The sequence below is a fragment of the Dipodomys merriami genome, unplaced genomic scaffold (assembly GCF_024711535.1).
Source record: "Dipodomys merriami isolate MVZ:Mamm:240054 unplaced genomic scaffold, mDipMer1.0.p SCAF_6, whole genome shotgun sequence".
Lineage (NCBI taxonomy): Eukaryota > Metazoa > Chordata > Mammalia > Rodentia > Heteromyidae > Dipodomys > Dipodomys merriami.
In genome coordinates this window covers 6,206,792-6,220,425 of record NW_027206179.1, presented here as the reverse complement: position 1 = coordinate 6,220,425, position 13,634 = coordinate 6,206,792, and the positions used below count along the sequence as shown (strand labels likewise).

Here is a 13,634-nt window from a genome sequence, read left to right as displayed (position 1 = left end):
AATGTCAGACCCAGACATCAAAAGGGGAACTAGAGGTCTCCCGAGTTCAAATCCCCACAGCGGCCTAGTGTGACAACTTTTTGGTATACCAGACACCAGGTGAGCAGAGAAGATGGGGCGCAGGGTGCTGGTAGTCTGGGGATTAAAATCCAGCACCTGAGAATGGCATTTATTTAACCTTTTGTCCGGGTCACACCTTTTCTCAAACCTCCTGAGTCACCGGGGCTCTGAGGTCTTTCTGCCCGACTGGACTTGTGGTCAGCTGCAAGATGCAAGAGGCAGACAGATGTCGCCCCAAGTCGCAGCACAGCAGGACACTGTGCGCGGATTTAAAGCGGAATAGAGTCAGATCCTAACTGGGAAAAGAAAGGCACTGAGGAAACTTCCAGAACCACAGCTGTCCCCTTGCAAACCATTTTGGTTGTGCTGATGGAGAGGGGGAGGATTTGTCTCGATGATATTTAGTGCGTGGAGGTCATAGTCAAGGACTTTGTCTAGGAAACACACACACACACACACACACACACACACACACACACACACACACACACACACACACACACGAATAGGAAAGAATTATATCTAGCCCTGCCTGAGTACGATGGCTCCCACTTGAAATCCAGGCCACTCAGGAGGCGGAGATCAGGGGGGATTTTTGTAAGTCTGAAGTTAGTCTGAACAAAGAAAGTGAGAGCTGCCTCCCACCCCATCTCAACAAATAAGTCAGCTGTGATGAGCTCATCTGTAATCCCAGCTATCCTGGAGGGACACAGTCAGGGAGAAACTTTAGTCTCAGGTTACTCCACCAGAGACAGCTGGGGAGACAGAGGGGTGGGATTTTCTGGGGAGGGGAGTTATTAGTGGGAGGAAATGAAGTCCCTGGGAATGTGTGACCTCTCCCCTCTCCCTCCCTCCCCTTCCTCTCCCCTTCTTCCTTCCTTCCTCCTTCTTTTCACTCTGCCTCTTCCTTTCCCCATCTTCCTCTCCTTCCCTTTCTTCTGTATCCCTTTACCCCTCCCTCTCCTCTCCCTCCTATTTCCCCTCTCCCTCTCCCCTCTCCTCCCTCTCTCTTTCTTCCTTCCCTCTCCTTTCTCCCTTTCTCCTCCCCCACTCCCCCTCCTCCTCCCTCTCTTCCCTTCTTCCCTTCTTCCTCTTCTCCTCCCCTTCCTCTCCCCCTTTTCCTTCTCCCCCCTCCTTCTCTCCCCCTCCCATTCCACTCCCTTTCTCTTCTTCCTGGTTGCCATAGGGTGAATGGTCCTCCTTGGATTCTAGCCTGCCATGATGTCTGTTTGGTGTCCCCACAGGCCGCACAGCGCCAACCACACTCCCAACCTCTGTAACCCTGGGCTGCAGAGACTCTCTCCTCACCTCCCCCTGCATGGCACTGGTGCTTCATTTAAAGCCTGGGGAGCAGATCACAGAGTGTTCCTGTGCGTGTGACTGCCACAGCAATGATTTTAGACATTAATTTGAAAAAAAAATACAGAAGGCAGAGAGTGATTTTTGAAGTCAGGCTTCTCTGAATCAGACAGACAGACAGTCAGACAGACACAGACAGACACAGACAGACACAGACAGACACAGACACAGACACAGACACACACACACACACACACACACACACACACCTGTAATACTAGCAAGGAGGCTGAGATCTGAGGATCAAGATTCAAAGCCAGCCTGGGCAGAAAAGTCCGTGAGACTCTTATCTCCAATAAACCACTTAGAAAACTGGAAGTAGTGCTGTGGCTCAAGTAGTAGGGCGCTTGCCTTGAGCTGAAGATCTGAGGGACAGCATCCAGGCCCAGAGTTTAAGCCCCATGACTGACAAAAAATAATATATATATCACATATATATATATCTGTCTTATCTATGATATATATAAGATATATTATGTATAAGATATATGTCTTACATATGATATATATGATGCATTAGATATATAAAAGATATATATTATATATTATTCCAGTGTTATGTATCTTATTATGTATATGGTATATATTGTATATGTATATATATCACTGGAATAATGGTGGCTCCCTGTCTCCTTCCTCTTTGCCTTTTCCAAACCTTTGCCTAAATTCACTGCAAAAGCCCTCCAATGGCCCAACCCCAAGATCTTTGCACATGCTATTTCCTCACCATAGTCTCCTCCATCACCTCCTTCCATCCCTCAGGTTCACTTCGGCATGTCTGCTTCCCTCCACGCTGCCCCGGGCACATCTGCTTAGTCTAACCCTGTGTTGGCTCAGAAGTGACCTCCTCAAAGAAGTCTGCCTGATGACCCCTCCTGATTCTCCACAACATCTCTTCCCTCCCTTCCTCCCCCTTCCCTGCCTCCCCACTTTCCTTTCTTCCCTTGAACACACTGATATTCTAAATGTCCATTCATTGATTCGCTGTATCTCTCTTAGTCTGGGCTGTATCCCCACACAGGGCCCACAACAGACTCTCAAATAGTTGGCGAGGAAGATGTGTGCAGTGGTGTGTGCTTGTGGTTCCAGCTACTCAGGAGATCGAGGCCAGAGGGATTGCTTGAGCCCAGGTGTTTTGAGACCTCATTTCAAACCAACCATAATCACAACAATGACAAAGTATTAGTTAAATGAGAAAAAAAGTGTAAAAATCTTAGGAGTCCCTGGGTGAGGCGGTGCAGGGAATCCCTTGGGGGAAGGAGGAAGGAAGCTTGGTGAAATGCTTCTGGTGCTTTCTGGAATGTTCTCAATGATTTCTTGGGTCCTGCCTGCTGCCTCACCTGAGCCCACGCCCACCCGCCTTCCCTCCTTCCTTCTCTGCTCTGACGTGAAGAACTTCTTGACTCACACCAGCAATCTGAGCACCCCAGGTTCCCCACCCTGTTCCAGCTCATCTCCTCTGGCCAGCACGGTGACCTTTCAAAAATGCAGAGCCGGCCTGTCCCCACCTTGGCTCTGGATTCCTCTGTAACTTCTCACAAGCAAACCCAAACTCTGCAGCCTGCTGTGCAGGGCCTGCCTTGAGTGGCTGCCCGGCCCAGGAGCTGTGTTTATTTCATGCCTGGGGTGGGCCTTTAAAAACAGACCACCAATAAAACAGACATTGGTGCTCATGCCTGTAATTGGAGGCAGAGATCTGAGGATCACAGTTTAAAGTCAGCCCAGGCAAGGAAAATCTGTGAGTCCCTTATCTCCGATAACAGCTGAAAGTGGAGCTCTGGTTCAAGTGGTCAGTGCCCAGTCCCTGAGTTCAAGCCTCATGACTGACTAAAATAAAGTCCACAAGCTCTCTCCTATCTCAGTGAGAAACCCATCAGATCCTCTAAGTCCTACCTGCCACCATCATCAAACCTCCATGTTCATGGCGCACGATATTCTACAAAACATTTATCAAGCCTTTCCAGGTGATGTGGAGATTCAATGTCCTGACTTGCTTTGGATCTTTTTGGTAGAAAGCAAACACTTCCTAAAAGGTAATCAATAGTAAGAGCCGGTATACAGTAAGTGATCAGTGAGTGTCCGGGTGAGGAAGAAGAGGGAGATCTGATCATGTCCAGAGAGAGATTGGTATGGAGTCTCCCCATCCCTAAGCAACACAGCATCTACTGTTGGTTCAAGGTAAATGCCCACAATGTCATTTAAAAGAAGATAAAGTCAGGAACTTCAGAGGGGTTTTCTGCATGAAAACAGATGGAACTGGGAGACTATGTTAAGGAAAACAAAACAGACTGAATGATAAAAATCACCACACATTGTCTTCCATACTTAGAGACCAGATTTAAAAGAGAAAGGAAGGAAGGAAGGAAGGAAGGAAAAGAAAGGAAGGAAGAAAAGAAATATAAATTTGATAGCTGAAGGAAAGCATTTGGGAAGTAGGAGAACCAGTGGGAGAGAAGGTGATGGAGGGGGTGTATTTCATTCTAGTCCAAGCTCTGCAGGTCTGGAAATGCCACAGTGATACCCATTAGTTTGTTTTGTGTCAGTACTGAAACTTAAACTCAGGACCTGGGTGCTGTCCCTGAGCTTTTTCACTCAAGATTGGTGTTCTACCACTTGAGCGACAGCTCCACTTCTGGCTTTTTTTTGCCAGTCCTGGGGCTTAAACTCAGGGCCTGGGCACTGTCCCTGAGCCTTTCTGTGTTCAAGACTAGCACTCTACCACTTGAGCCACAGCACCACTTCTTGGTTTATGTGGTAGTGAGGAATCAAACCCAGGACTTCATGCATGCTAGGCAAGCACTCTACCACTAAGTCACATTCCCAGTCCCACTTCTGGCTTTTTTTGTTTTTTGGTGGTTCATGGGAGATTAAGAGTTTCACAGACTTTCCTGCCTTGGCTAGCTTTGAACCCTGATCCTCAGATCACTGCCTCCTGAATAGCTGGGATTACAGGTGTGAACCACCAGTGCCTGCCTACTACCATTCATTATTACAGTTAATATACAGACATATATACATATATATGTGTACACACACACATATATACATATATACATATATATACATACATGTATATATACATATATACATGTATATATATATATATGTATACATATATATAAAAGACAGAAATAAAAAAACCCAGAAACTATTTTAAAACAACCAAAGGCAATACAACAGCCATATTACCAAGGTGCTATCTAGTTAGGAAAAACAAAAATAAAAATGTAAAGTAAGCACTTACCATTTCTGGTCCTGGTCTGGGCATGTGGAAGGTGTAGTTGGGTCTGAGCTGTGGGCCTGGGGCTACCTGGGACTCCCCCTGGTCTCTGGGGACCCCTGCCCCCCTCTGAGGTTTCAGATGACCCCAAAGGGACTGGATTGGGCCCTGCCCTTGTGTCCGGCTTCCTCTTGCTTGGCTGCTCACTGGCATCTACAGAGGACTTGCTTGTGTTCTCCACTCTGGACGGTGACCATGTCTCCAGGGGTCCCCCAGGACCGAGGGACCTTTGTGGGTGCAGCACCCCTGCAGAAGGCTGGGCTCCCAGGACATGAGTTTTACCCAGGATTCCTGGGGCTGTGAGCAGGCTCAACAGGGTGCCGGTGTCCAGACATGCAATACCTCCTGGGAAGGAATGGTGTGGGGTGGGGAGAAGGGAGAAGGAAGGTTAGTGTGACCTCTGCAGCAATGTAGAAAATTCTGGCTTGCAATTGTATTTTGGGGTGGAGGGGCAATCTCTATCAACAACCCTTGCATAACAAATTCTCATCATTACGAATGATTCTTTTTTTCCTTCTTCTTCTTCTTTTTTGTTAGTCTTGGGGCTTGAACTCAGGTCTGGGCACTGTCCCTGAGCTTCTCTGTGCTCAAGGCTAGCACTCTACCACTTGAGCCACAGCGCCAAGTAGTTTATTGAATAGATCTGAGTAGTTTATTGGAGGTAAGAGCCTCATGGACTTTTCTGCCCAGGCTATCTTCGAACCATGACCCTCAGATCTCAACCTCCTGAGAAGCTGGGATTACAGGCATGATCCACAGTGTCCAGTGACTTTTTTTAAAAGTCTTTTAATTTTCAATTTACAAAGGTGATATAAAGAAGGGTTACAGTTCCATAAGTCAGGTAATGAGTCCATTTCTTTTTGGGCCATGCCAACCCTCCCCCCTCCCAATGACTCTTTTAAATCAGAGACACATTCACCGGGTGCCCATAGCACAGGCCTGAAAGCCTGGCTGCTTAGGAGGCCTGAGGACTATGTCTTGCTTTAGCACATGGCACTGGGGACAGCTCAGACCCAGACCACTGCATCTCTCAAAGGCCCCTGAGTGCCAGGGTTGGGTGGCGCCCACCCTGCTTGCGCAGCGGGGTCTTCATAGGCTGACTGTGGCCACCTAGCTCCTTCTGATTTCTCTCTTTTGCTTTTCATGAGCCAAAAGAGATAAATAGGCCTTTTCTATTTATCAGCCGATATATCTCAGGTATCTTGTTACAGTGACAGAAAGTGAATACTTTTCTGCTCAGTTATTATTATTATTAGCTATTATTATTATTTGTTGGTCATGGGTCTTGAACTCAGGGCCTGGGCTCTGTCCCTGAGCTCTTTTGTTCAAGGCTAGTACTCTATCTTGTGAGCCACAGCCCCACTTCCGGTTCTTTGGTAATTAATTGGAGATGAAAGTCTCACAGACTTTCCTTCTCAGGGCTGGCTTCAAACCAGGATCCTCAGATCTCAGCCTCTCGGGTAGCTAGGATGACAGGCGTGAGGCAAGGCACCCAGTAGATTGGAATCGTTGTGTGTGTTTTAGCTTCAGGCTTTGTCTCTCTCAGGTCATTCTCCCTCCCTCTTTTCCTCCCTCCTTCTCTTCCTCTCTCATTCTCTTCTTCCTTCTTCTTCCTTTTCCCTCTGTATTCCTCTCTCCCCAGTTCATTTTCCTTTTCCTTCCTTCCTTCCTTCCTTCCTTCCTTCCTTCCTTCCTTCCTTCCTTCCTTCCTTTCTCTCTCTTTCTCTTTCTTTCTTTTTTTCTTTTTTCTTTCTTTCTCTCTCTCTTGCTTCTTTCTTTTTTTTTTTCCAGTCCTGGGTCTTGAACTCAAGGCCTAGGCATTTGTTTATAAGCCTTTTCTGCTCAAGGCTAGCACTCTACTATTTGAGCCACAGTGCTGTGCCACTGGTGGCTCACACCTGGAATCCCAGCTCCTCAGGAGACTGAGATCTGAGAATCATGGTTCAAAGCCAGCCCGGGCAGGAAAGTCCATGAGACTCTCATCTCTCCAATGAACCACTCAAAAAAGGCACTGTGGCAATGAGTCTCATGGATTTCCCTGCCTGGTCTGGCTTTGAACCATGATTCTCAGATCTCAGTCTCCTGAGGAGCTGGGATTCCAGATGTGAGCCACCAATGCCTGGCCCTATACTATCCATTGAACAGCTCTCAGTGAGTGTCCTTTGGTCATCTTCATTTCCACATGCTTCAGGCTGTACTTCTGACTTCTTCTTTGAGTGCAAGGAGCAAACGTTGAGAAGAAAGGGGAAAAAAACTAATTTAAAAAGCAAACAAAGCAGGAAGGTGTGGGAGTTGTGGAGACTGTGTTCTGCATGGCTGACTTTGGAGTAAATAGCACTCATTGGTCTCTAAGTGTGGCTTTGGGGACGCAAGCGAGGCCACTATCCACCCAGTTCTGGGAAACACTTGTGTGTCACAGAATGGTTGTCATCTGATCAGGGACACTGGAGTGGGAGACCAGAGCCCGTCCTGGAGTTAGAGGGGGGGTGGTAGGAGGAAGATGAAGAGCAACTCTCCTAGTTATTAAAGTTAATTGAGCCACGGTCACTCAGACCCACCCATCCCACGTACAGAGCCTTCTCCTGTTGCTTGTGTGGCCTGGTATCTGCAGGAAATGCGAGCTCATGAATGGATTCACAGGACCAACCCCCCTCCCCATGAAATGATGCCATCTCTGTCTCCATCAAGTCTCCCTTGTTCTATCTGCCAAGGGTGACAGCTGAAGCAACTCCTGTAGTCCCCGCCACCTCACCTGTATACGTTTCCCTCTGCCTCAACTGCTTTGAAACGAAACACCACTGCTCTTCCTTGCTCACTATTGTTTTTGGAATAAATATGGGGTTAAGGACCCTCGTCCCTGGAAGACCACCCACCATTGTAGACACTCCACAATCCCTCAGGTGCCTCCCATTTGCTTCTACCCCATGTGCACAGTAGTTCTGAGCACCTATGAGAATGTCACAAATCACTGTGATGCGCCCTATTACTATGCCAAAAATGAACTTTTTTTTCATGCTTTTTAGTTCAGGTCCTTGTTCCCTAATTGTGGGGTTTTGGTTTTGTTTTGTGCTTGGGCTTGAACTCAGGGCCTGGGCACTGTTCCTAAGTGGTTTTTGCTCAAGGCTGATGCTCTACCACTTGAGCCACTGCTCCACTTCCTGTTCTTTGATGGTTCATTGGAGATAAGAGTCTCATGGACTTTCCTGGGCTGATTTTGAACCTGTAATCCTCAGATATCAGCTTCCTGAGTAGCTGGGATTACCAGCGTGAACCCTTGGTGCCCAGCAATTACTACTACTACCATAATTATAATTTTACAATTATAATTGCCAGTCCCGGGGCTTCAACTCAGGGCCTAGACGTTTATCTCTGAGCTGCTTTTGCTCAAGGCTAGCACTTTACTACTTGACCCACAAGCACCATGGGCTTTTTCTGTGTATGTCGTACTGAAGAATGAAACCCAGGGCTTCATGAGCGCTAGGCAAGCACTCTACCACTAAGCCACCTTCTCAGGCCCCAGCGATTATTTTTGGTTTTGTTTTTTTTTCCCCACAGTGTCACCCAACTTCCACCTGAGAGCCACCACCTTCAACAAACCTCGTTTTCACTCTAGTATGTAAGTTAAAGCACATTCTGTGTTTGGTTTGCAGGCATTTCCATAACTTTTATTTTGCTTTTTGGGAACAACTTGTGTGTGTGTGTGTGTGTGTGTGTGTGTGTGTGTGTGTGTGTGTGTGTGTGTATGGAGGGGTGCATCCTGCGTTTTCAGAAAATTAAGGGTGGGTTAAACACTCCACAGATCATGCAATGATTTAAACATGAGTGACACGCTTGCCTGACTGATGGGGTTTCTGTGCCTGTCTTTAATCTTTTGATTAAAAAAAGTCATCATCATTAATTTTTGGACTGTACAAGGGTGGGATTACTGTATTCATCTTTGGACAGTTTGTTTCTGTGAATTAGGGGGTTTTGTTTTTTTGTCGGTTGTGGGGCTCTAACTCTGGGCCTGGGCTCTGTCCCTGAGGCTCTTTAGCTCAAGGTGAGCACTCTATCACTTGAGCCAAAGTGCATTTCCAGTTTTTGTTTTGTTTTCTCTACTTTTTTTTTTTTCTCTCCTACTAGTCCTGGGGCTTGAACTTAGGGCCTGGACACTGTCCCTGAGCTTTTTCTGCCCAAGACTAGGGCTCTATCACGTTGAGTCACAGTTCCACTTCTGGTTTTCTGGTGGTTAATCCGAGATAAGAGTCTCACGGAATTTCCTACCCGGGCTGGCTTTGAACCATGGTTCTTAAATCTCAGCCTCCTGAGAAGCTAGGATGACAGGTGTGAGCCACTGGCGCTGGGCCCATCTTTGATTTTTCAAGAGAGGATCTCACTAGGTAGCTTGGACTGGCCTCAGCTGTGTTGTACAATGCTCCTGTCTGGGATTACAGGCACTCATCACCACACCTGGTCTATTTGCAATTCATGTAAAGAAAAAGGGCTATAGTTTTTACAGTTCTCATAAGGAACCATGGTCTTCCCCCTTCCTCAAAAAAAAAAAGAGTTGAGCACTTATAAATTCTTGCCCTGAGGAATTGTCTTGATTGAGGATGTATTAAGGAGGTATAACAGGCACTATACACTTAATAACCATGACACTTTGAGTTCCAACTGGCCAAAACAAACAAACAAACAAAATCCTAACAAAACATACCACCACAGGAATGCCTAATGATTATATTAATCATTACGATCATTAGTCATAGTTAGACAAGAACCATGATTGCAACAGCTCATTTGTTGGTTTTTTTGTATTGAATGTTGATGTTGGGCTATTTTCACCTCCATAATCCCCTGTTAATCTGCTCTTACAAATAAGGATTAAATTGGAGATCGAGAGACTTTCTATTTGTCTGCGTTTCTGTTTGTCCTCGGTTTCTATTTGTACAGGTTGGTTAAGGAAACAGAGCCTCAAAAAAAAAAAAAAAAAAAAAAAAAAAAGAAACCAGCTGCCTGGAGGGGGAAGAGAGATAGGGGTGGGGGTGGGGGTGACTCCAAGCATCAATCAAGTCCCAATGCAGGGCAAGCCACGCCCCCTCCTCAGCAGGTGCATTTTTTTTTCCAGGGCTGAGGACCTAACCCAGGGCCTTGTGCGGGCCAGGCGGGCGCCCTTCCGCTGGGCTAAACCCTGAACCCCCAGGTGCATATTTTTTGGGGGGAAGATTGGTCATGGGGCTTGAACTCAGGACCTGGACACTGTCCCTGAGCCTCTTTGTGCTCAAGGCTAGCATTCCACCACTTGAACCACAGCACCAATTCCAGCTTTTTTCACTGGTTTATTGGAGATAAGAGTCTCATGGGGGTGGGGTGGGGGTGGAGAGGTGGGGGGAAATTTTCTGCACAGGCTGGCTTTGAACCACAATTCTCTGGTCTCAGCCTCCTAAGTAGCTAGGATTATAGGCATGAGCCACTGGTGCCTGGTTGGCAAAGAGCTCTTAGACTCAGGGAGGACATTGGGACAAGACTAGAGGGTAGATCTGGGGAAGGAGAAAGAGAGAGAAAGAGAGTGAGAAAGAGAGAGAGAGAGTGAGAAAGAGAAAGAGAGAGAGACCCAAGGAAAGGTTTAAGTAGGATCCTTGTTCTATTCTATAGGCCCTCCCTCCTGCCCCCTCCCCCTGCCGGATATTCCTTTTTGTAGTGTGTAGTAATTTTCCAAAGAGGTTTCACCTTGGTACCTCATACATGCCTATACAGTATTTTTTATTAATTAATTAATTAATTTACTGTGCCAGTTCTGGGGCTTGAACTCAGGGCCTAGGCCCTGTCCCTGAGCCTCTTTGTGCTCAAGGCTAGCACTCTACCACTTTGAGTCACAGTGCCACTTCCAGCCTTTTCTGAATTGGAGTCTTATTGGAGATAAGACTCTCATGCACTTTCCTGCCCCAGGGTGGCTTCAAACCTCCATCCTCAAATCTCAGCCTCCTGAGTAGCTAGCTCATTGGTGTGAGCCACCAGTGCATGGCTTCCTCCTCCTCCTTTTTTTTTTTTTGTTCCTTTCTGGTCTACCTCCTCCTCCTCTTCCCTTTTTTTCTGTCTGTCTGTCTGTCTTTGTTTTTCTCTGTCTGTCTCCCCCCCCCCAGTGTCTTTCTCTCTTCTCCCTCTGTGACCTGTGCAGAGGAGGCTGTGTGTGTGTGTGTGTGTGTGTGTGTGTGTGTGTATGTCTATTTCCCTCCTCTCCCTTTTCTCTGTGGGTTTTGGGGACACTGAGGCACAGCGTCCATCACGCTCTGTTCCTGACATCCAGTCTGCCACGCTGCCCCTCCTTCACCTGTGCCCATGGGGTGTGTCCAGCCTGCAGCTCAGGACCGGAAGGCAGTCCTGGGGAGCAGCAGAAGGCTGGGTGGCAGGGAGGGGCTTTGGCCTTTCTTTAATTTGGGAGTCCCAAACCTGACTTGAAACCCTTCCACATGCAAAGATGGAGATGTATATGCTTTGAGCAGGGAGGCCTGAGCTCTGCTTCTTCCTGGGGGGGTGGGGTTGGGGGAGCTTGGGGGAAACTGAGGCAGCCTGGGCTGGTGACACTCCCTTTTCCATATTTCAGCTTCACAAAGCACAGATAGGACCACCTTGAAACCCCTTGGTTTTTCTACATTTTTTATTTGACAGTGGAGCTTTGAAGTTGGGGGACTGTGGTGGGAGGGGGGAGGGGGAACAAGGCTACAAAGTTAGAATTAAATGAATGAGAAAGTTTCTTGCCTGCTCTTCCTTTCCTAGCCAGGCTGTCTGGTTTTTGATAAATGCTTGAATGTGTCAACATGTACCATCCATCCATCTATCCATCCATTTATCCATCCATTTATCCATCCATTTATCCATCCATTTATCCATCCATCCATCCATCCATCCATCCATCCATCCATCCATCCATCCATCCATCTATCCGTCTGTTCCATCTTTAACTGACTTTCTAAACATGGGCCAGATTCTGATAGCATTATAATAACATTTATAAAAAGGAACCCTAGTTTAAACAATCCCTATTCAGGTTCTCCTATTTATTCTAGCAGCTGTTGGTTTATTTTTTCCAGAATTGATGTGCCTGGACAGAAGTGAACACAGAGAGTGAGAGAAGCCGTGCAGACACTACCCCTGTCCCAGACAGAACTACAGCGCAAAGACTCCGTGGCATAAACCAGTGGAAACGAAGGCCAGAACAGCTGGAGGAAGAGGCCAAAGGAGAAAGAGTGAAGCAGGTTTTTGTTTTGCTTTTTGTTTTTGGCCATGTGGGGAATAGTTGGGGGGTGGGGGTGGGGAGTCCTGAGAAGGACTTAAGATGGAACAGGAGAAGAATGAGAGATTAGAAGTAAGTGTGTGTGTGTGTGTGTGTGGGGGGGGATGAGTTGTTTTCAACCTCTCAGATCCTTATTCTCTTTGCTCCTTGAGGGACCCAGTTCCTGGGAAATATTTGTTGTCCCCGACTGCCAAAAACAAGCAAACAAACAAAACCAACAAGCAGGGCTGGGAAGGTGACTCAGTGGTAGAGTGCTTGCCTTGCACGCATGAGGCCCTGGGTTCAATTCCTCAGCACCACATAGGCAGAAAAAGCTGAAGTGGATCTGTGGCTCAAGCAGAAGAGTGCTAGCCTTGAGCTGAAGAGCTGAGGGACAGTGCCCAGGCCCAGAGTTCAGGCTCCACTACTGACAACAAAACAAAAACAAAAACAAACAAACAACAAGCAACGTTTCCTTCTTGGTTCTTAGGAGAATTTTATCTTATCAGATAAAGTTATAAAGTTAATGGCTGCATCAAGATGGACAAGTTTTTAAATTAGAGGCTTAATTCTCTCCTGGATTGTAGTTTTTAGGGGGAGGGTAAGCACCCAGCTTCAGAGGATACCTTGATTTCCAATTGCAAAACTATTGCTTGTCATCATGAAAAATCTGCTCCCCCCCCCCACCAAAGAAAGCAATTTAGTAAACTCACTCAGCCTCCAGCCAGTGAATCTAAGATGACTGGGGGGTCGGGGGTGGGGGGAGGTGTCAATTCCTATCTTAAACACACAGATAAAGAGTTCAGCTCTGGTGGCTCACACCTGTAATCCCAGCTACTCAGGAGGCTAAGAGATCTGAGGATTGAGGTTCAAAGTTAGTCTGGGCCAGAAAGTCCTGTAGACTCTTATCTCCAATTAACCACAAAAAAGCCAGAAATGGAGTTGTGGCTCAAGTGGTAGAGCACCAGCCTTGAGTGATAAAGCTCAGGGACAGTGCCCAGGCCCTGAGTTCAAGCCCCATGACGGACAAAAAAATCAAACAAACAAATAAGTTTTAAAAAATTGATCTATCATATGATCCTGCTCTAGAACTCTTGGGTATATAACCACCAAGAGAATCAGCTGACCCTAGAGATGGCTGCACACTCATGTGTGATGGGAAACTATGTAATGAAGGTAAGAGAAACAGGCCAGGTGTGTATCAAGAGACGAATGGGTAAAAGAAAGAAAATGTGGTATAGCTACATAATGGAATATTTTTTTTTTGGGGTCCGGTCATGGGGCCTGAACTCTGGGCCTGGGCACTGTCCCTCAGCTCTTCAGCTCAAGGCTAGCGCTCTACCACTTGAGCCACAGCGCCACTTCCGGCTTTTTTCTTTTTTCTTATGTGGTGCTGAGGAATCGAACCCAGGGCCTCAGGCATGCAAGGCACTGAGCCACCTTCCCAGCTCCACATAATGGAATATTACTTAGCCCCAAAGAAGAACAAAATGATATTGTCTGCAGGAAAAAATAAATGGGTGGTAAAGGAGAAGATCATGCTACGGGAGACTGTCTACACCCAGAAAAATGAGCTATACATATGTGTGTGTGTGTGTTTGTGTGTGTTTTACTTTTCTTATATGTGAAAACAAAAAAAGTAGAAGACAAAAGAGGAAGAACAGGCTGTGTGTGGAGAGAAAA

The 13,634-nt window shown here is 46.8% G+C and overlaps 1 long non-coding RNA gene across 1 annotated transcript; it reads left to right on the top strand.

The window, feature by feature from the left end:
- On the top strand, positions 1–11,923 carry LOC138813854 (uncharacterized). The gene is made up of 3 exons (XR_011367869.1): positions 1–99; positions 8,255–8,315; positions 11,770–11,923. It is a non-coding gene; the product is annotated as an uncharacterized lncRNA (long non-coding RNA).
- The last annotated feature ends 1,711 nt before the right edge of the window (positions 11,924–13,634 follow it).